General features: G+C 38.3%; 1 protein-coding gene across 1 annotated transcript in view; it reads left to right on the top strand.

The window, feature by feature from the left end:
- PDZRN3 (PDZ domain containing ring finger 3) overlaps positions 1-21,390 on the top strand; it is a 119,295-nt gene that overhangs the window by 81,220 nt on the left and 16,685 nt on the right. The window lies entirely within an intron of this gene.

Below are 21,390 nucleotides of genomic sequence, written 5' to 3'. Positions count from 1 at the left end.
CTACAGACAGGAACAAACCTGTCAGTGGTTGACCTGTATTGGGCCCCAAAATATATACTGTGCAATACAGAAAAGAGAAGATTGCTTTGTGGTTTTATATAAGGGGAAAAAAAAAAAAAAAAGCATTGTCCTGCCATGAAGAATTAAACAGAAAATGAATGGAGAAACCAAATGTCAGCTGCTCCCTTAGACTTCAAGGTTCAGGAAACTCTACTTTGTGGGAGTGGGAAAAGACTGGCAGGCCGGATTGTAAGAGAGTAATTGTATTATAAGAAGATTATGGAAGATTATTTTGCTTGCGGCCCCAGATTTCTGCAAAAACAATCCTGAATTGCATCCTACAAGGCAAAATGAATTCACCCATTCCTCTAAATGACAGGGTTTTATTAACGGCATATTCATTTGGTGTGCTTAAAATTAAAAATGGACTCACAGTACAAAACATTACACATGTCTTTCTTTCATCTGACAACGTGGAGCTCGATGAGATTAACAGTGTGGCAGTTCATAGCAAGAAAAAAAATAATTGTTTTTTCAATAGACAACCCCCATAATAATTCAGAAATCAATATGCATCCTCAGAGAATTTCCCCCAGCAGAGGTTTGGAGAAAGCAGGGTGCCCTGCCTGCATTTCCTTATGAATGTGGAGCTGCTGAAGTCTTGGTTAGCCTGACTTCTTGTTTTTTTAATGTTTAACTATAACCACTGGGACTGGAATCATAGCTTCTACTGGCCTCATATGAATATTAATAAGACACCGGGCCATGGAGCTCCTTGCTGATTTTGACAGTTTAAAGGATCAGTTAGTTAATTAGAAGATGACATGGCACATCTCATCCCTTGGCTCCGTCCTGCCTTCTGTCTCCTCTTTTCATTTTCTTTTTTGACACGTTAGATTACATCATTACTTGTAGTTTCACTTGTTAGCCACACCATGAAATGAGAATATTTTAAGCTTTAATTATTTTGTTTTCTGTTCTCTGCTAAGAACATGAAACTCATAGAAAGCATACAGAAACTTGAATATTAAGGACCTAGGAATATGTGTTTGGCAGTTTGTAACTGCAAAATACAGCCAATAAACAGGAAGGGATTTTAAGTAGCTAAGAAAATCATGTTGATCACCATATTAGCAACTAAGCTGTTAAGTGGGTGCCCTCATTGTCAGTGTCTTATTTGTGAGTTGTTCAGTGTTTTCATAGGTGCCTTTCTCAGTAACCTGATTGTGCTTCTAGACATGTACATGCAGTCCAGTATGTTCATTCCACTGTGCCATCCTGAAAAATGTGTGTGAGTTGTCTATCATCATCACAGTAAGAACAGGCAAAAATAATTGGAACAGAAAACATGGTACTATGCAGCAATCTTATTTTTGAAAAGGAGGAAAGATAACAAAGATGGACAATGGATAATATGTTTCACTACAATGTTTACATATTTCTCGATACTCCAAAATAGACAACCCATAACCCAAAATATAAAAACAAATAAAAATTAAGCTGTAAATCATAAGTAAACCATAAAAACATTTTACAGCCCAGTGTCTTACTGCAGTTAGCCATCATGACAAAAATTCTGGACTTGCAATAGTAGTTTCAAAGACCCAAAATCATTTATTTTGTGCATGACTAAATGATCTTGTTAATTAATACTTACCTTTTAAGTCAAAATTCTATCTGTAAAATTCTTATCAAAGATGTTGATCTATTCTCACAGAGAAAGCAAAAGAAACATGTGCAGCTCACTTTCTTGGTAGGCTTGCCAATCTGAGAAAGAAGTCTGCAGGAAAATCTCATTCCACCTCCTGCCATTGTGGAGAGCCTGCAGCTATGGGGCTTCGTTTTAAATTATGAGAGTAGTGGGTGACTGTTCCAATAGGAATGAGTATTTCTAGGTTATTGTGGATATTCATCACTGTGTCTGCATGTGTACTTTCATATTTCTCTTATCAAACATTTATATTTTTGTATTCATTTCAATTCTCCTTAATCAATATGGTTCTCAGAGTATGTATACTGAAGGAGGGATAGCAGAGAAACTACGTCTACACAATAATTCTGTGTGGTTAGCCAATACAATAACCTGTGTAAGTAATTTATTTTTTTCATTAAGGTAAATGTGTGCCATTGATTCACAGGGCTGTACAAAAATACAGTGCTAATAACAAGTGGAAATAGCTTCCAACCATTTATGATCAAGGTAGATCAAGTTAACTTAGAAGGAGCAACACTGAATTTTGTGGTCTCCAGGAATGAACTGTACTCATTGGGCCAGAATTGCTTGTTCAAAGTGAGCAAAGTAGATGTGAAAAGTTTGCTTCCTGTGTTAGAGAAGGAACTGTGGCTCCAGAATATCTTCTATCAAATCAGTGATACCACAGTAATATTAATTTCATAATGAAACAAGAAATGAACAGTGTAGCTGCAGTTTCGTAGGCTGTGAACAGGATAAATGAAAACCAAACACCACCCAAAATTGTTGGTGTATTTTATGCACTGAACAGTAGAGAACACTCAGCAGGACTGTAGCCATTTTCTGCATTCTTCTGTATTTGGAAGAAGACAGTTTCAAGATTATGTCTCTGTTGGCACTAGGAAAACACAGATGAAGTTCACAGCGCTGGCACAGCCTGTCCCTGTGACTGCAAACCACTTGAGTCACCGTGAGCCTCAGTCACTTGTCTCCTACCCAATGTGTCTGATCTGTTTTGACAGTACTTTGCTGAAGCAGAGATGACTGCTGCTTCGTGTGTGCAGGACCCAGCACGGCTCAGTCACTGCTGGCCACCTTGTGTGCCCATGCTGGAATTAATCACAGACCAATTCTGGATCTAGTGCCCGTCACCTTCAGAGGAAATGCAGGTTTCCCACCTTCAAAGACAAAAAATGAGTACTTATATTTCCTTTGTTCCTAAAAGCTTTAGATTTCATTTCATTCAAGGTCTGCTCATCTTCCGTGTTTTTTTCTGCTAAGGAGGGATAGAAACCCTACACCTCCTGTGTACCTGAACCTAGAAATGGATACAAAGGCAAACATGTCAGCAACTTTTTTCATACTGACTGCGATTTACCATTAATACGTAATATTCCCACATATCCTTTTCATGAGATGGTTAATGTAAAACCTAATGAACCGTAGATGGCATTCCTGTTTTGCTGTGTTTCAAATTAAGAGTGGAACAGTACAAACTGAGAAATGAAAGCTAATATCTTTTCAAATAGAGAAGGCTTAAAATTCCAAATATGAATACGGTAGCTAAAATATAAAACTTTGTAAAGACTGTGATACTTAGCAGGTCTTGGTAATTTCTGACCATATATTATTATTATTCTGCTGACCTTACAGGGAGTTCATCAGGAGCCGTTAAGGTCAAAGAGTAGAAGCATTTGGACACAGCCAAATGGATTTTACACCTTTGTCTCTTTCTGACATTACTGTTTTGCTTCAGCAAACTGCCTAATATTAGATAAATCCTATTGGCTACCTTTCTAAATCACTTCAATTTTCTTTGTCCCTGGGCTACAGTTATATGATCGAGATCCAAAGCTATCACAGACTGTGATATACTATTTTACGTGCTCGTTTATATTAGAATGAACTTTATTAGCTTTTGGGCACGTGTCTATCAGTTTTAAAGATTAAGTATTATGTCGATAGATTCTATGCAGCATTCAAGTACACTGAATCATTTTGCCTGCTCTGAAATTATAAAAGAGTATTATTGCTTTTACAAAAAACATTTTTATTTCTAAATGAACCATCACTCACAGCAGTCTGTGCTTACCAATGCTATCCCTCTAAAGTGATATTTCACAGAAAAAGCAAAGTGGAGATAGAAGCTCTGTAAGTAATTTTAGATTTGACAACACATGAACCTTGTAAACACAAGTGTGTAACTGCCAATCAACTCTACACTCATATTCTTTCATGATCTGCTTTCATCATTCATATATTCTTAATTTTCAATTTAATGTTCTTGTAACAGCGCTGACAATGGTCACGTTGCTCCTACTGTGTAAAAAGTGACACTTTGTGCAGCCTTAAATTTGCAATTCTTCTTAAACAGAAAGTATCTAGTTAAATCACCTGTAAAAAATTGCAAAGGCAAACTTGCCTGTTCCAGTATCAAACCCAAGAAATCAGAGATGCTTTTTGAGAGGAAGCTGAGGTTTCTTCCAACACAGAAGAAGCTTTCAGAGAACAAATCCAGCCTATAATAAGATTTTCTCATATTCTTGCCAGTCTTCTATATTTCTGGGTCTGTGTTTTTAGTGGCTGAATACAGTCTGTGACAAATGGGAAAATGGGCAATGATACTGTGTCCAGGATTTGAGCTAAAGTACAGCTACTTAAATTGTGTGCCTCCAGGTCCCTCACTCTGGCATTGCTGGATTGGAATTACTGCTGATGGTGACTTTGGAACTGCTTTATTAATATGTGAAAGAGCATTTCTTTCTTGATTAGTTCATTTTTGGTCCTCTAGTAGCTAAACCCTTGCTCCACCCACTCCATAACCATGTCTCTGTACATCCAGTTGGTACATTCTCTGGTTCAGGGATCACCTTTTGTCTTAATCTTTGACCAGCACTGCTTGGCCCTGTAAGAATAGACACCTGAACAGGTGGCCCAAGGAGATCTGCAGTCCATAGGTCAGCTCTCTGCATCCTTCTTCTCTCCAGCACAAGGTCTCAGTGGCATATTAAACAGTTATTTACCCTATTTTGACCTCATCATTTCTGCTTTGAAAAGATTGAGTTAACACAGCGTTCTCATACATGCTGCTGTTGCATTGCTTACAGTGACGTTGCTCCAATTTTCCTGTAACGTTACTGTCTTTTTCAAGTGGCATTAATTAAGGAGATCCTGGACTTCTTAAAGAGCTTAGAGGACAGAACAGTCCCTTCAATGATTTAACAATAAATATCATTTCATTTAAGTTACTTCTGAGAATTGGAACTCTTTCAGAGAAGCTAAGTGGAGCAAATAAGGATCTCAAGACAGTAACATTAACTGATGGGAATAAAGCCAAAGTTTTACATTTGCTTTCACATCCTCTCTTGTGGTATGTTTTAGTTTAAATATTTTGGCTTCAATCTTGAAGCTTCCAGTGTACAGGCAGATTGCTATGCCCATATGCAAAAAATTGCAGAATGGAGATCTTTATATTTTTAGCATGCATTTAATTTTTGTGCCTACACAATGTCATAGAAAATCCTCATTTACTTTCAATTATTTAATGAAAGACTTTTCAAAAGGGCATTTTTAACGTAGCTCCATGTCAATTCAGTGTATTATTAAGAATCAAACACTTCCCATGGCTATCAGTGAATTGCAGTATTGAAAACTTGCACATAAACATAGGGAAATAGAACTCCGAGCACCTTCTCAACAAAGAGGCTCTCAAGATTTAATAAGGTAACCCAATGGCTCTAATTAAAAGGAACCCTAAAACACTTTATGAATTCCAGATACTTGCTTTAAAGTCTAGTTGTGTAGCACAAAGAGTTTTCTTTCACACCACTCTATGTAATCATAATCTGTACAGTTTCCTGACTTCTGTTTATAAAACACACAAATGTGAGAATTATTTATAAAGTCGCAGCTGTTCTCTTCCCTAGCCTTTGTTTCTCTGAAGTCTTAAATATTTGTAAAAAATAAGAAAAGTAATTAAAGCATTGATGCATTAAGCAAACATTTCCACAGTTGTGCTCCTTAAATAGGAATCATTTGTTTAAAAAGAACTTGATAAGTATATGTACAAAAATATAATGTTAAACAGTTACTTACATACAAACAAAGCCAACCTGCGTTTAAAGAAACAAAATAAACAGTGCCAAACCATTACTAATATTGTAGTCAACCGCTCAAACATTAGGAACCCCCAGAACTGAGTGCAGTGCTTGGTGTTTGCCCAGATCTGTGAAGCAGCTATGTGCCATCTGCTCCTTGCACAAAGGACGTGAGTTTATTCTTGCTGGTGGGAACTGCTGTCTAAGAGCCAGCACTTGGCAATGCAAGTCCTTACCCTTGACAAAGCTGGCACTGAGCGCTTTTTAGCCTTTGAGTTCCCTAATAATGTGCCCCTCCAGGGTGCAGGTCCCTCATGAGTTCTTCATTTCCTTCTTTATTCCGACTCACCAGCCCGTGCAGACAGGACACTATCAGTACATAGGTACTGTGCATTCCCTTTACCTGCCAACATCTGACAGGCTTAATCATAAAATAAATCAAACATTTGAGTAGCAAAATTTAAACTAGGCTTGTAGTTAGAAGCCTAGGGATTGCAGGTTACAACTATGACAAACACAAACAGCAAAACCTGCCCTTAGGATGGGACAGGATTTGCTCATAGCCATCACACACAGCCTGCCCGGAACCTCCTGCCTCCTGGAGACGAGGGCAGCACCCTGCAGTTTGCAGTGGCCCTCGCACTCTGGCTGCTTTCCATTTTCTGTTCCTTGGAAATTAGCTTTTACACACAAAAGGAAACGCCTGATAGTTGGAGCCAGATATCTTGGTAAAAGGGATTTTGCAGACTTGGTCATGTGTAATCAGATAGGGAGCAAATAATCTAGATAAATGCTAATGAAAGCTTTCTGGCACCTTGTATATTCAAAGGCTATTTACCATTGTTCCTAGTCAGCTGGCTCGGGAACTTCCCATTCAGTCTGGATTGCTCAGATTCAGCTGGGACCAATATAATATTCATATTACATATGATGCAAGATGTTCTCTATGCCTACATTTTGCTAAGCTCATTATTTGTGGCATGAGTGGCATTGAGACCACACATGACACATTGTTAACACAGATGACAGACCCAGTGACAAGCTGCCTTATCCAGACAAACCAAGGCAGCTGGTTTACCTTGACCACATACAACATGTTTACTAGCTTCTATAACACACAGGCTGGTCTGTGCACATATGTTACAAAGCTATGGCACTACCCTGTGTAGTTCAGGTGGCTTTTTGCTACCTGGGTCCAGCAGTGAGGATCACTGCACATCTTTGGTTTTGGTGCCCATTCCTGAACCTCACAAAGAGCAATTCGGTAAAAGAACTGAACTGCAGGAGTCTCTTTGTACCACCTGGCATCACCCACAGAGTTGGTTCATCACTGAAGAAATCTCATGAGAATGACACCCAGAAGTTGAAACAACTTTTTACTGAGAACGTGCAAACTGCAGCAGCTGAAAAGCTGACCAGATTTAGTGGTTTTCACAGGGATAGCACCAACCATCCCTGTGCCAAACTTCAAATTCTTGTTTCAAATTCCATTGATACTAAAACTTTCTCAAAGAAAACATATCCAAAATGTCTCATAGACAGGCAATGTATTTTTTCCTGTACTCCTACTCTTGGAAACGGCTAGAGCACAATGGCTGAAATATGCCTTTTAAAACAAAAATCCACCCTGGACAATGCCCAAAGTAGAAGTTTTCAGCCCAAATGTTTGAAGTTTAGCAAAGTACCATAAAAAATTAGGCTATACTCACATGAGACAGTGCCACAATTTCTGTCCATGAGATGAACAGGGAAATATGAAGTGGATTTCAATAATGGAAAATATCTGAGTTGAGCTAACTGCTGGCCTGACTTTTGGGCTAGCTTATTTACCAGAGCAACAGTGCAACAAAGGCAGCCACACCATTAAGCCACGCTGCTTGCTGCTGAGCAGTGTGCTCACAGAGTGAGCTACTAAAGAATCCAAAGCATCACATACATGAGAGAGCTCTGCTGGACTTACTTTCCTGACCTGATAGAAGGATTCTCTTTTTGAATCAGATGAATCTTCATGAAAACAGATAATTACTGGTCTTAAGGGTAGTTATTAGATATAATGGAAAATTATTTCTTACAGTCTATTACATCACCACAGAACAACAATGAATCGATGCATTTCTGTTGAAATTACAGTTGAAATACCATGCATGTTTCAGTTTTATTTCTCATCATATCCAGCTGCATGCTATTTCTGAGAAAAATTCCTGACGGAACCCAGCCACCTGAACTAAGTTTAACATTTAAATAGCAAGTGGCATCTAAGATTAACATAATTCCACTAAAAAAGAAAAGCCATAGGCATCATCTTTGAAAATTTTACCTCAAGTTGCTTAATCAAATCATGTAGCCCAAAATTTTCCAGAGCCATAAACTTCTTTACAGTTTTGCTAGTATTGGATCTATTTTCCCTGCATTGAGGGAGCACTAATAGTGACCATGAAATGGTAGAGTTCTCGATTCTTGGTGGAGCCAGGAGGGGGAACAGCAAAACTGCTGCCTTGGACTTTCGGAGGGCGGACCTGAAATTGTTCAGAAGACTGGTAGGGGGAGTCCCCTGGATTTCTGTGATTCTCTAATTCCCATATGCAGGAACTTTCCAGCTGTCCGAGATCCACAGCCGTGGGCTGTGAAGCAGCTGTGGAAATGCCCCCAGTGCACTGCTGGACAGAAACGTATCTAACAGCAAGAGCCAGAATCCTTCAGCAGAGAGGGCCAGCAGTAAGACCTGGTCCATCTCTGTCTTGCTCTAGCCTTGAAAGTTACTGTTGCAGCAGGAATACTGTGGGACAAATATCACAGGGATGGAGCCCCTATCTATTTTAGGAGATTTCTGACATTTGGCAGGGATGTGAAGAAGTCTCCCATCTTTGTTTCCCAGAGTTGGGCAGACTGCTGCAAAGACACATTCTCTAGAGTGCAGGGATCCCTGGGATCCCTTCTTGTCACAGTCTCTACCTAGTAAATCTGGCACTGCAACATATACTTAGCATGAACTTCATTTTGGTAGATGACCGTTTTAATACAATTATACAATAGTATAATTGTAGCAACAGCTGGGCATCTTACAGCAAGATACCTATGTATTGAGGTTGTACATAAAAGCTGCACATGATCCTCACTCAAAACTTCCCCTGAAATCTGCTAAGCCAATAGTCAGAAACCAGGCAGATGACCACAGCATGAGATCAAGGCCTTCTGCCATGAAACAACTGTGTCTAAATTAAACTTTTCATCTCATTCTTCTGTTATTCTGGCTTCTTTTCTTTGTAGCAGAATAAATTAAGATTGTAAAAGTGCACACTTTCTAAATGTTTAAATATATATTTAATCCAAACTCATAACACAGGGCAGCGTTTCCTGCAGGGTGAGCAATAGCCATAAAGCTTACTCTCATGGGTACTTTTCTAGTTTGCTGGGCAGCTCACTGATTGTTTCATGTTGTACATCTATGGCACGGGTAGATCGAAGGACTCAAATAGTGGATATGTGCCATACTTACTGTATATCTTTTTTGTAAATGGGGAACATTTTGAGTTTTAATAAAACAGAGAAATCAGCACAGATGGCCATTTTTCAGTTGGTATAAATATTAACCTAAAGCTAATCTATAAATATTAATCCAATGCTTTCTCTTATTTATTTTTTTTCTAAATCCACGTACACTTAGCAGTAACATCTCTGCTGCTTTGCAGTCAAGCCCTAATAGCTGTACATGTGCTTTCAGGGATAGGGATGGCCTTTCTGTGTTGTGTTAAATTCCTAGTTCAGTCATCTCCTCCTATTACTGAGCTCCTCAGATGCCAACACAGCATGAGACAAAAATAAAAGCTTCTGAGCACATTCAACTTTGCTGCAGCCACTGCTGAGTTGCATGCTATTAGATTCATTGCATTGTGCCTTACATTTAAAATGTACTTCTGGTCTGCTTAAATATGTTAAGAATTATCCTGAGGGACCATAGTAAAATGTAGTCATGTTTATTTGTAATTGCTACAAAATGGTTTACAAAATTGTTAGTGTCTTTTATTATGCCTGCTACTGAAGCACTTGCCTGTTAATTAGAGAAATTTCAGCTGTCATAGTTGGCAATTATAGCTTCTGTATCACTGTCTGTTATGAATAGTCAATGAGAGCTGATTAATATGCATGAGTAGCAGTATATAGCGCGCTTTGGAGCTCAGTACGGCAGCCAGAGTGAAGCAGCAGAGGGAGTGTTGTGTACTGCCAGGGAGAGGGAGGGCTGCAAAGAAAAGAGCAGGGTTGCTCTGCAGCATTCTGTGCGATTCCACTGTGAAGTGCTCCAGGTCAGCCGACCCACCTGGGTGTTTCAAAGGATATCTGCATGCATGCTTGTTAACACAGATCTCTGTGGCTGCACTGCTGAATAAGGAAGAAATTTTCTGCCACTTGTTTAAACATGGGATGCAGTTTGTGCACTCTACAGAAGCAAGAAGAACAGTACAAATTACTGTATGAAGTTTGTCAGGTAAAGCATTAGATTTCATTTCTAAAAGCAAATGTTCTCTTTTAGGCTTGTAGCCACTGTTAATGACAGGAAGATGGAATACCAAAAATTGCTTATGCAAGTGGAAATGAAAGGGTCTGTTGCCTAATTTCATATGTGTAAGATAATGATTATGTTTTTACCTTTCCTACTCGACACTTGCAGAACATCAAATATTTAAATATATGCTATTATACCTCAAACTTTTTGCATAATTTTATATCAAGAAACAGTGCGCTGCTTTATTTCTCTAGTATGCATTAGTAAAATTTCACAAGGAGGGTCATAGCTTGGTCACACACTCTGTGCAAGTTAGGAAGACACAGGCAATGACTGATGCTCAGAAGGTTTTGTCTCTGCTTACAAGTACGTATAGATACTTTCTGTGCCATGCATTCATTCACTGCTGAGTCTGCTTCCTGCCAGTATAAGTTTATGTCCTGTTTTTTCACCTCTAAGGGCAAGAATATCAGCTAACAAATAGCTAGAATTGACAGCAGATGAAAACTAATACTCTACAGATCTTTATACACTCAATTCTTCATATTGAGCAGCTGATAAGTTTTCAAAAAATGTGATAACACACCAACTTCCATTATAAAAACATCATTTCCTGTATTTCTGCTGTTCCTTCTGTCTGTATTGTTTATCTCTGAAATTTCTAAATTTGTTGCATCTGGAGTATAATTTTGACCAAAACAGTGATGGCCAGTCCTTAAGGGACACACTCTTACTGATCTCTTGAAAGAGCCATCAGCAGATTACGGTTAATCCCCAAAAACATGAATTGCATAGAAAACAACAGATAAATAGGAAATATCCAGGTCTCTCACATTGTACTTTACTACTTTGCCATTCCTAGTGCTGCTTAGGACACATGACAGTTACCAAGTGACATGAGGACTTGGGGGGGTGACATTTCCCAGTGCTGCCATGTGTTTGCTTGCCAGCAGAGGGTATTGCTCAGCATCACAGAGCAGTGAAACCCTGGGCTCTTTGCTGTGCTGCTACCTGCATTTGATCACAGATACTGATGGCACTGACAACACAGTGAATAATATATGTGTTTTGTATGTTATGCTAATAGGGAAGCGATTAAATTTTAAAGACATAGTTTTGATCTAATTCCCACTTGCTTACCCAAAGGACACACTGTTGCTTTGTGGAGGAAAAAATAACTTGTGAGAACAAATAGAAAGACATGCTTACTGTCATTTCTATTTATACTAACTCACTTCCACTTGCTAAGCTGCTGTGCATGTGATGATGGGAAGAATTTCAGACAAAGATTATCAGATTTCTTGGATATTGGTTCATTGGCTCCACATGCTGCCTGCAAAAGCAGAGTTGGTGTGGTTCTGCTGATGAGCCCTCAGCTCAGATCATGCAGTGGTTGCTGTGATAGTTACTTATCCCCCAGGGTCACCAAGTTTTCATGCAGTCTAGATTTGATGGCTATCAGTGAATCCCATTCAGGACAACAACCAGAGCAACAAATTTTTCATAATTTGTTTACAAAGCTTTGGCAATCTTCGATGTGAAATGAAGGAATCAAAAAACCTTTGCAACTTACTGACATCTCGAAACAGATGCAGGGCAGCATTCTTTAAACAGACGTCCTTAAAATCACTCACAGGAACAGTTCTGGTGATACCTGAGCTGACTGAACTATCTGGGGCTGACTGCTGGTGCAGAGCAGTCTGATGGGGTTGGATTTAGAAATCAACCTTGTTTCTGCAGCAGAAGCAACTCAATACACAGCAGTAGTAATTAATGTTGAGCATGAGATTCCTTTGGGGAAACCCTCAAGTTGGAATACCCTCAGCTCCTGTAGAAGTGAAAGGTGCCTGTAATCCTATAAAACTAGGATTTCTAACATAGATCTGAATTCTTTAAGACTACAAACCCTGGTTATTCCAGAATACAAATTACTATGCAAAATTATTTCAACAGCATGCTACTTTCTCTCCAGATAGGTGGGAGGGAATTCTATAGCTTAGGAAGAATGTCCAGCTAATTAAATGTCACTACAACTGTAAAAATACATCCTCATATAACTAGAGAGCAATCAGTAAAAATTTAACGGTAAGGGGTGTGAAGCATCATTTTCATTAAAATACCAGGATATGAAAGACAAAAGTTCCAAAGTGTGTTAGCAGTAATATCTCTTACAGTAGGTTTTATTTTGCATCATTGGTGTAACCCTCATATTATGCCATAAGCTGACAGTGCCATTCCTGAGAAAACTAAAAGAAGTATTTATCAAAGTCTGAGTTAGACTAAAATTTACATAATTTGGTTTTAGGAAATATTGGGCATTGTTACAAATAAATCCCCTTAACCTTATTTTTAGAAGGTTAATGGCTCTGAGGTGTAGGAATTCAGAAAACACTTGCAAGAATTAATAATAGTACATAACTGCACTTTCTCTATTAGGCCAAGAGCTTTAATGTGGCTGGGAAAATAATGCTTCAATAAAATACAATTCCAGAAGGTCTGGTACATCTGGCTCTGTAAGTCCTCATAACAGAGAGCACAAAGAGGATCAAACATACCAGGGCTCAGGCTTTATCCCTTCCTCATCCATAGATAATTCAAAGAGATCCTCTTCATTAAGAGCTTTGGCACATTGCCTACAATTTCTTTTTGGGCTGCTGTGAGCTTAATGATGCAGAACAATGGTCTTCCCTCTTGTTGAACACATACCTTATTGTACCTTTAATCACATAATAAAAAGCAAATTAAGACACCTAGTCATTAAAGGCTATTGTAGCTGTGCATATCAATGCTTTGCACTACAAATACAAAGGGGACTGTGGCAGCTTGAAATCTTGATGCTGAACAGTGTCACTGGTGATAAGCATGCTTGGGGCAGCAACATGGTGCATATACCATAGATATATCCTGAGGTTTGCTTCCCAGTTGCACATAGCATATGAAGTGAAGTAATTACATGCTATTAGAGTTTGGGCTTTGATTTATATGGAAATTTTCTCCAGAATATTTTTGTTGGTGAAAATAGGGGGACAAAGGGAAAGAGTTTTCTTAAGGATAAAATCATAAAATTGGGAAGATGCTGCAGGCCAGTTTTCCAGTTTTCTTTCCTCAAAGTCCTTAGCTCCTGTACAAACAACAGCAGAAATATGGGCACTTCCTTTTGTAGGGAAATACTTTGGGAAACAAAAAGTAATCTCCACTGAAGGAAACTTAGAGAAGAATACACCACCTGATGCTTTTGAGTTTGTAAAATAAAAATAAAGATTAGAACCTCCATTTTTTAACTACCTATCACACTCTAAGCACACATTTACACACCTTCCTAAGTAGACATCTAAAAATTCCAAGGGTAAGAACACAGGATTTTAAATCAAACGACTCTCACTGTACAGGCAATGTTCAGAGCTGTTCCCTGGGATTCAAGATGATGGAGTTCATCTCCTTTTCATGGTAGGAATATATTGTAACAATCCATAAAAACCTACACTTCAAGATGAGAAATTGTGGTTTAAGCCAGAATGGGCACCAACTCCTTACTCCAGGCTTTTCCTCCAGAACAAGGACAGAAACACTGGCAGGAAACAAGCTCGCACTGCCACTGCCCTGGCTTCAGATGATCTGAGGGCAGATGACTTCTACCTTTCTGACTGTTGAGCTGGCACCTCTCACGTAAAATGACCTCGTAGTGTTTTCAGAACTTGAAAGCTCTGTCCACATGGTCTTTGCCAGGCACATTTCTGAGACAAGTGTAACAACAGCATTGGTAGAAACAGTAGTGGGCAAACTGGATTTATCTTTTAAACTAGATTAAGATATTATGTGGCTAAAGTAATATAAACACCAAGGTTAACATACAAATTGCTGTGCTAATGAGAAGATGGTAGTGATGAGGAAGTAGCTGACACTATATTTCATTTTCAACTTCCAGCATTAGCTCTTGCAAGGAGACTGATACACAAGCTAGTTGCACTGAGCTCATCTCTGACACGCTTCCCTTTGTCATTAGAATTCTATTCACATATTTAGAATTACAGAAAATAAAGCAATCAGCGTTAACAAAGGCTGATTCAAGGACATCGACTGACTAGACTTAAACATTTCTGAGCAATGATGTTATCCCAAATCAGAGCCAAATTGGAGCTTTGTGCCACAACAAAAATCCATCTCAAAAAGAAATTTCTAATCAAAGCTGTAAGGTTTGGGAAACAAAAATAATTATGTATATATGTGTATATGCTTTTCACACTCTCAAATTTAATTGGCCAGCCAGAGAATTAGTTACTCTGCATTTCAGTCGTTTTCAGTGTTAAGACTGAACTGGTTATGCCAATTATAGTACAGTGGTCTACTTGATATACAGTGTATGGCTTCAATACACTGTATGTACACTTTATGTGCTGCAACTGAAATGAAGAATACTGTTGAAGTTATATTCTGCCACTTCACTACCATTAAACTTGACCTCAATAACAGTTGTGAACCTATCGCACTTACTTCAAAGTAGGCATGTTTGCTTAAACAAGACGTTAATTCCAAGGGCCTTGTTCTAGACAGAGTTTTCTACTGCTGAATTAGTTCAGCTGTAGAAAAACTCTGCTTGACATACTGGAGACTCATAATCTTCAGAAAACTGCCCTTTAATGATTGTGGCGTCTGTCTGTGGCTCAGAAGTCCCCTTTCCTAATTAGACATTTACCAGAAACTGGCAATTGAAATTTTCCTCTTCACTTGACAATGAATTATGTAATGCCTCTGTTAGAAATTCTCTGAAGATACTCTTCATTGCATGTTAGAGGGATATTTTGGTCATTAAAGGAACATAAACAAATCATGATATGAAATAAACAAAATGCCTTATGGTTACTTGCAGTATAAATGGATAACTTGACCTACTGTGTACCTGAAACGTCTTACTGCTTCATAGTCCTCCTAAAATCTGCAGTGCCTTTTCTCTTTATATTTAGCAGGTATATTGATTAACCATAGCATAGCTCTGTTTTTTTTTTAATTATTATTTTAAGTGATAAATGATTGAAAAGATGGGTTTTGTAATGCTTTGCACTTATACATCTGTCTAATGCTATGAAGCAGGTGGCAAGAAATCACAAGGGAGAAGGCACTAGGGACAATCACTCAGTGCTTTACTGTCACATGTCAGATATGGGCTGGGAAAAAGGAAACATATGGACTAATGAAAAAGTGCAGATTTAATAAATGTGTTTTGTTGTGTTCATTAATAATGAAACAAAAGGTCATGCTTCATTTTCACTAGGACAGTACAACTCTACACTTTTACATAAATTGGACTGTCTCTTTCAGAGGCTAGGTAGGTAAATGTAAGCAGATCCAGCTAGTCCTGAACCAGTTAGAAATTTGACAGGAGGGTGGAAGAGTAAATAATAATAATGTATACACTTCACTGTGTATATGTCCATACACAGCACTTCAACATTCACTAAACAGTGACTGTTGAAGCAAGCCTTCCTACTATTCAATGTATCTTCAGGTAAAAAGCTAGAGACTGTCGTCTAATAGAAAAACTGAAGCATCACGGTATAGCTTTTATTTATTATTGCTTCATTCAACCCAATGACAACTCTGGGTGTGATCTTGTTGCAGGTGATGGGGCACACCCTCCACTGGCACAGGAACTAGGCACCTTCTGATTTCATTTCTAAGTGCTGAAATTTCTTCTGGCTTTATCATGAGACAATACCTTAGATGGATTCAGTAGAATTTGCAAACACTGCCTTCAGACTCCCTAGGAACTCTTGAAAAATAAAACGTTTCATAGAAAAACTAATTGTAAAGTCAGACTAAAATAATGTTTTGTTTTTGTTTTTTCATGGACTGTATGCATTTACACAGAGAATTAGGTCCAACAGCACCATATTTGAGAAACTGGACATTCGTACATTAAAAAATCACAGTTGATAAGAAAGACTTTTTTAATTTAAAAGGCTTGCTTATAGAGTGCAACATAGGCTCTTGTACATAACCTTATGGTGTCCGTATAGCTGCTATCAATGTTAGCCAAGTAAAGGAAAATTAAGGTTGTTGTTTTTTTAACGCAAGTAGCAAATTGGAAATTGTAGGACATGTTCAAGCAGCATGGACTGAAAGGGCAGAAATGAGGTGATGATGGGACTTCTATCTAACTACAGCTTCTAAGGTTTGTGTTCTGTAGCTGACAGCACTGCTCTGCTTCTGGAAGCGGGTGGCACAAGACCAGAAGGTGCAGATACCTGATATCAGGTAGCTACTGAAAGAGCAGGCTCCCAGCTGAACCAGTTGGATCTGTCACTGCTGCTGGATTCCCAGATAGCAAAACGGGGCATTTTTTCCATCTCTCCCTGACAGCAACTTCAGTAACCGATTTCAAGATAGATATCTTTAGAGCTAACCTGAACTGCTCTTTCCCCATCTTACATTAAGGGGACATTTGTGGAAGAAGGGAAGGGGATGGGAGGATGGACTCAAAAACTGCAATGGCAAGCAACGGTGCAGAAATGGGAATGGTTATGATGTGAAGTAACATCACTGCAGGAGCATCATTCTTCAAAATATTTGCCCATGTTTTCCATACATGGGCAAATGTAGAAAATGAGACAGTGGGTAATTGCAGTTACTGGGTTGTCCTCATTAGCAATTCATAATTATTTATGGCTGTTGTTTGTACCTCACTCATAAATATAATTGATTGGTTCTCTTGGGTCATGCAACTGAGGTGGCAGAAAGAGTCATTAAAAAGGGAAGACTTGTAAACTTGTCTAGTTTTATTCTGACCGAGGTTATTAAGCCATGAACAGATATGTAAAAGATTGTCATTTCAATACTGACAAAATATATAGAAGTACTTCTGCCCTTACTTAAAATCATTTAACATGATAAATGCGTGTTTAAGAAAAAAACACTTCAAGTGTGCTCTGTGTGCTCTGTATGTACAGAAAGTGTAAGAATTTCAGAAGACTCAGCATTGATCTAAAACTCTTTTCTTTGAAGCAAAAAATAGGAGCAGAGCCTGAGAACCCAGCCAGAAGCAGGTACATTTCAGTATGCAATGTACAGTGCTGGTGCTGTATTATCAATACATAAATGAGCTAATTACTAATAGAATAAAAATTCCTTTATTTCAATGGTCTTTTTACCAAGATTTTCTGTTTGGAAGTTAATGGTTTCAAGAACAAATGTATTCTGTACTCTTAAGAAAAGAATTTTTCTTTGGTCTTAACTATTTTGTCATGGATGGCTCACAAGGCAGAAGGAAATGCACACACATGGAAACAGTCCATTACTAAACAATATTATTCTTTTTTCTAAACAATAAAAGAGAGAGAGAGAGAGAGACTGTCCATACGAGGGAAATAAAAGAGGGATTAGATGGAGCTGCAAGAAGAATTAACCTATATTTTAAACCTTCCTTTTCTAGTTCCTGAGGAAAAGGAGGTTTAGAAAACAGGCTTTTTGCTGCTCTAGTTTCTATAAAATCTTTAAAGTTCTGCTGCTTTTTCGTAACATGCAGACTTCTTAAGAACTTGCTAAAGAAGTGAATCAGACCATAAAGAGTGTTTTAAATGGAGCACAGACGTCTGTAGTCTGACAGAACTAATGTTTTTACAGTGCACTTCCCAAGGATTTGCATGCATTTCTACAAAGAAAAGCTGCTTACTCATTCTTAAGCAAAAAAGTTTTCTTCTGTGACATTTGTGAAGCAGAGAAGAACCGACAAGCTGTACAGCGCATACAAATGCTTACCATTCATGACATTAAATCCATATAAATCAGTCTAACTTGATAGAAGGAAAAATACTTTTCTTGTACAGAAATCTTTCTAGTTTCTGTAGTATATACCAAGACCCAAAAGACATCATGCGTTATTTAAGCAAAAATAAGTACCAAATGTTTAAAGGACACACGGTAAACTCTTAGGCTCAGGGATTTTTATGATGGCGATCTACATCAGTAGACAAAGAAAGAGCCACTGATGTCATCTATCTGAACTTCAGTTAAGGCCTTTGACACGGTATCCTGTAACACCTTTCTCCCCAAACTGGAAAGATACGGGTTTGATGGTGGACTGTTCAAGTAACTGACCAGAAACTCATTGTGAGATCATACCCAGAGAGCGGTGGTCAATGGCTCAGTGCTGGGATGGAGATCAGTGACAAGTGGTGTCCCACAGGTCAGTATTGGGACCGGTGCTCTTCAACATCTTCTCCAATGACATAAGACAGTAGGATTGAGTGCACCTTCAGCAGGTTTGCAGATGATGCCAAGCTGTGGGGTGTCAGGATGCCATTCAGAGAGACCTAGACAGGCTCCAGCAGTGAGCCCAGGTGAATGTCATGAGGTTGAATAAATCCAAGTACAAGATCTTGCGCCTGCGCTGTAGCCTTAATTCACAGAATTTATATCTGTGTCTCATGCAGTTTTTAACCTCCTGTCTGGCTCCCCCACACATTTCATCAAGGACCATTCTTTACATTCTAGTCTAACTACAGCTTTCTCATATTATTTAGTTCCAAAGCAAAGAAGACACCAAAGCTAAGCATTTTAACATTTGAGCAGTTAACGTATCCATCTTTTTTTGCCATGAAAGATCCCATTGTCTCTGTCACATGGCCTGTAAGGTTCTTAAGAAATTATGCATATTTGTGTTTTTTGGCAGCCCTCTGAAGCACTCATATGCATGGCTTTTTCTTTCTGCATTATTCTAGATATAACTATTTATAAAGAACAATTTTGCTGAGTACAATTGAACAGCATTAGGAATAAATTTTATGTTTGTATGGCCACTTTTTTAACAAAGTAGAATTGCACAAATGTATTCATTGGCTTTTAAGCTCTGGGAGTTTCTCAGTTGTGACAAATTTTCCAGATAGCAGGGAAACACCTTAATCAATCTGATCTATTGGCTTATGTTTCAAAAGAACTCAAAATTAGCCTCAAGTACTAATTCCACATGGACAAAAGCACACTGGCTATGTATACATAAGAAGACTTAAGGATTACTAGTTTTTATTACCCAAATGTAGCATTCCCTTCCTCATGTCTCTACAACAAAAAAAGTGTTATTATTGTGCTGGAATAGGAAATAAAAGTAATTAAAAAAAAAACACATAAACTATTCAATGCTCAGATTTAGTGTACAATGTGGCACTTTGCACCATTCTTCTAAGGGCCTAATCTGGAGCAGAATAATTTCCCAACTGCAAATTGCTTTAAAGCATATTTTTCCATCATTGCTTCCTCTTCCATCATTCTTCATTTGGAATCTGAATGGTTAAGAGTGATAGCTCTGTGCAATCCATTAACCCTTATTTTGTTAGTACAGTTCTCAGTAAATCAAATATAATAATATACACCATATTGCCTACAACTAAATGCAGATGGAAACAAAAACCTGCAGAGCTAAAAGGATTCTACCCATTGTGAATTAAGGAGTCAGTCCATCATAAGAGATCCACAGACTGACCAGAAACCATTCTGTGTGAACAGCTTCTGGCCAGAGAATGTTGCCTAGTATGATGAAGATACTGCCATACATCACAGAAATACTTGGAAATAACTCATACAATAACAACTTCTGATACAATAAAACTACTGCCTCGTTCCTACCTTTTGTCAGCCAATTTTGAAGTTTGATCATTTACACAGCAATCACATACAGAAGCACAAAGGGGATACCAGTCCACAGATTTGGAGCAGGAAGTGTCCTAAGGAATCTCAACAGACCTCTCCTAAAATGCTTGGAATCCAGGTTACTTTCAATACTAGGGAATAAATTGGAAAGCTATCCTGTGCATGATTTTACCAGACTTTAACATAAAGACATGGAAAGCGGCTCACATAAAAAGTTTTTTGCTCAAGAGTTATTTTAGCACATTTCTGGAGAAAATTATGCTTGCTGCAATTTTGGATTCTTTTATTTTGATGGCTCACTATACTTATAAAAGAAATAGGATGCACACAGTGAAATTTAATTTGTGGCAAATAATAAAACTGGAACCATAATCAGCATTTCCTTTTTCCAGCGAAAACATTACAGTGTACTTAATTTTATAGCTGTACAAATTGTTTTAAAGTAATCTGCTTGATTGGGCGAGTTAATGATATCTAATTTGACCGGGCCAAACTTTACACGTTAAGCATTACTGTGAGCAATTGTGGTCAATACAACTGTTTGTAGAATGCAAATGCAAGGCCAACATCTTCCATTCTCAGCTGGCTCTACAAAAAAACTGGTGTCTTTGTCTAAGATAAAGCAAAGATGACAGCGTAATAAGTGTTATGTGGTCGAGGTAATTCAGAGGAGATTTAGCCCTTTCAATCGATTCTGCACTCAAGTTAACCCTCTTTATTATTGCCCAGCTTTTTGCTGCAAGCAATAGTTGAAGTATGGGCTCAATTCAGTTACTGCACTGAGTGATGGTACTCTGTAAGCTGCCCCACTTACTTGGGAGGGACTAAACATGGCAGATTGCAGTATGAACTAATGCTATCTGATACACACGCAGCAGAATCTGGACATTTATTTTAGTGTTTTAAATCATATTCAAGAAACTAATGTGACATTGTCACCACATTAGCACATTTCAGCACATTTATGGAAATAATTAAATGACAAAGTAGCCACTATTAATACCTGGCTCTGTATTTATACCCACTGGTCTTACTCCTTGGAAAAAATATGCTACTCTTGGACCTGAGAAACCCAGCACTTCCATCAGAAGGCAGGAGTTTCCACTGTGCAGCCCCCACCTCCGATAGATACAGCAATGCAATTTATCAAGTAAATAGTTTCTGGCTGGAAAGAGAACAATATAAGACATTATTCATAAGGTGAGGGTTGCTATGATAGGGATCCTCACTCTCACTGCTAGGAGAGCTTTCAAACTCTGAATTGTATTTTGTGTCTGCATGTGAGCCAAAACTCGCCTCGGTCCAAAGAACGTAACAACTGTATGAAAGTAGCATGCTGCTGGGGGATCGTAATGTTACTATTCAGCTTTCACTAAAATTGCTCTGAGCAGCTTTTCTTTAATTGTTTCTTTAAATCTGTGTTAAAATGACAACAGTTGGCAGGTTAAAAGATGGTAAAA

Source organism: Meleagris gallopavo, chromosome 14 (genome assembly GCF_905368555.1).
Source record: "Meleagris gallopavo chromosome 14, MGAL_WU_HG_1.1, whole genome shotgun sequence".
NCBI lineage: Eukaryota > Metazoa > Chordata > Aves > Galliformes > Phasianidae > Meleagris > Meleagris gallopavo.
This window is presented reverse-complemented; position numbering and strand designations above follow the sequence as displayed.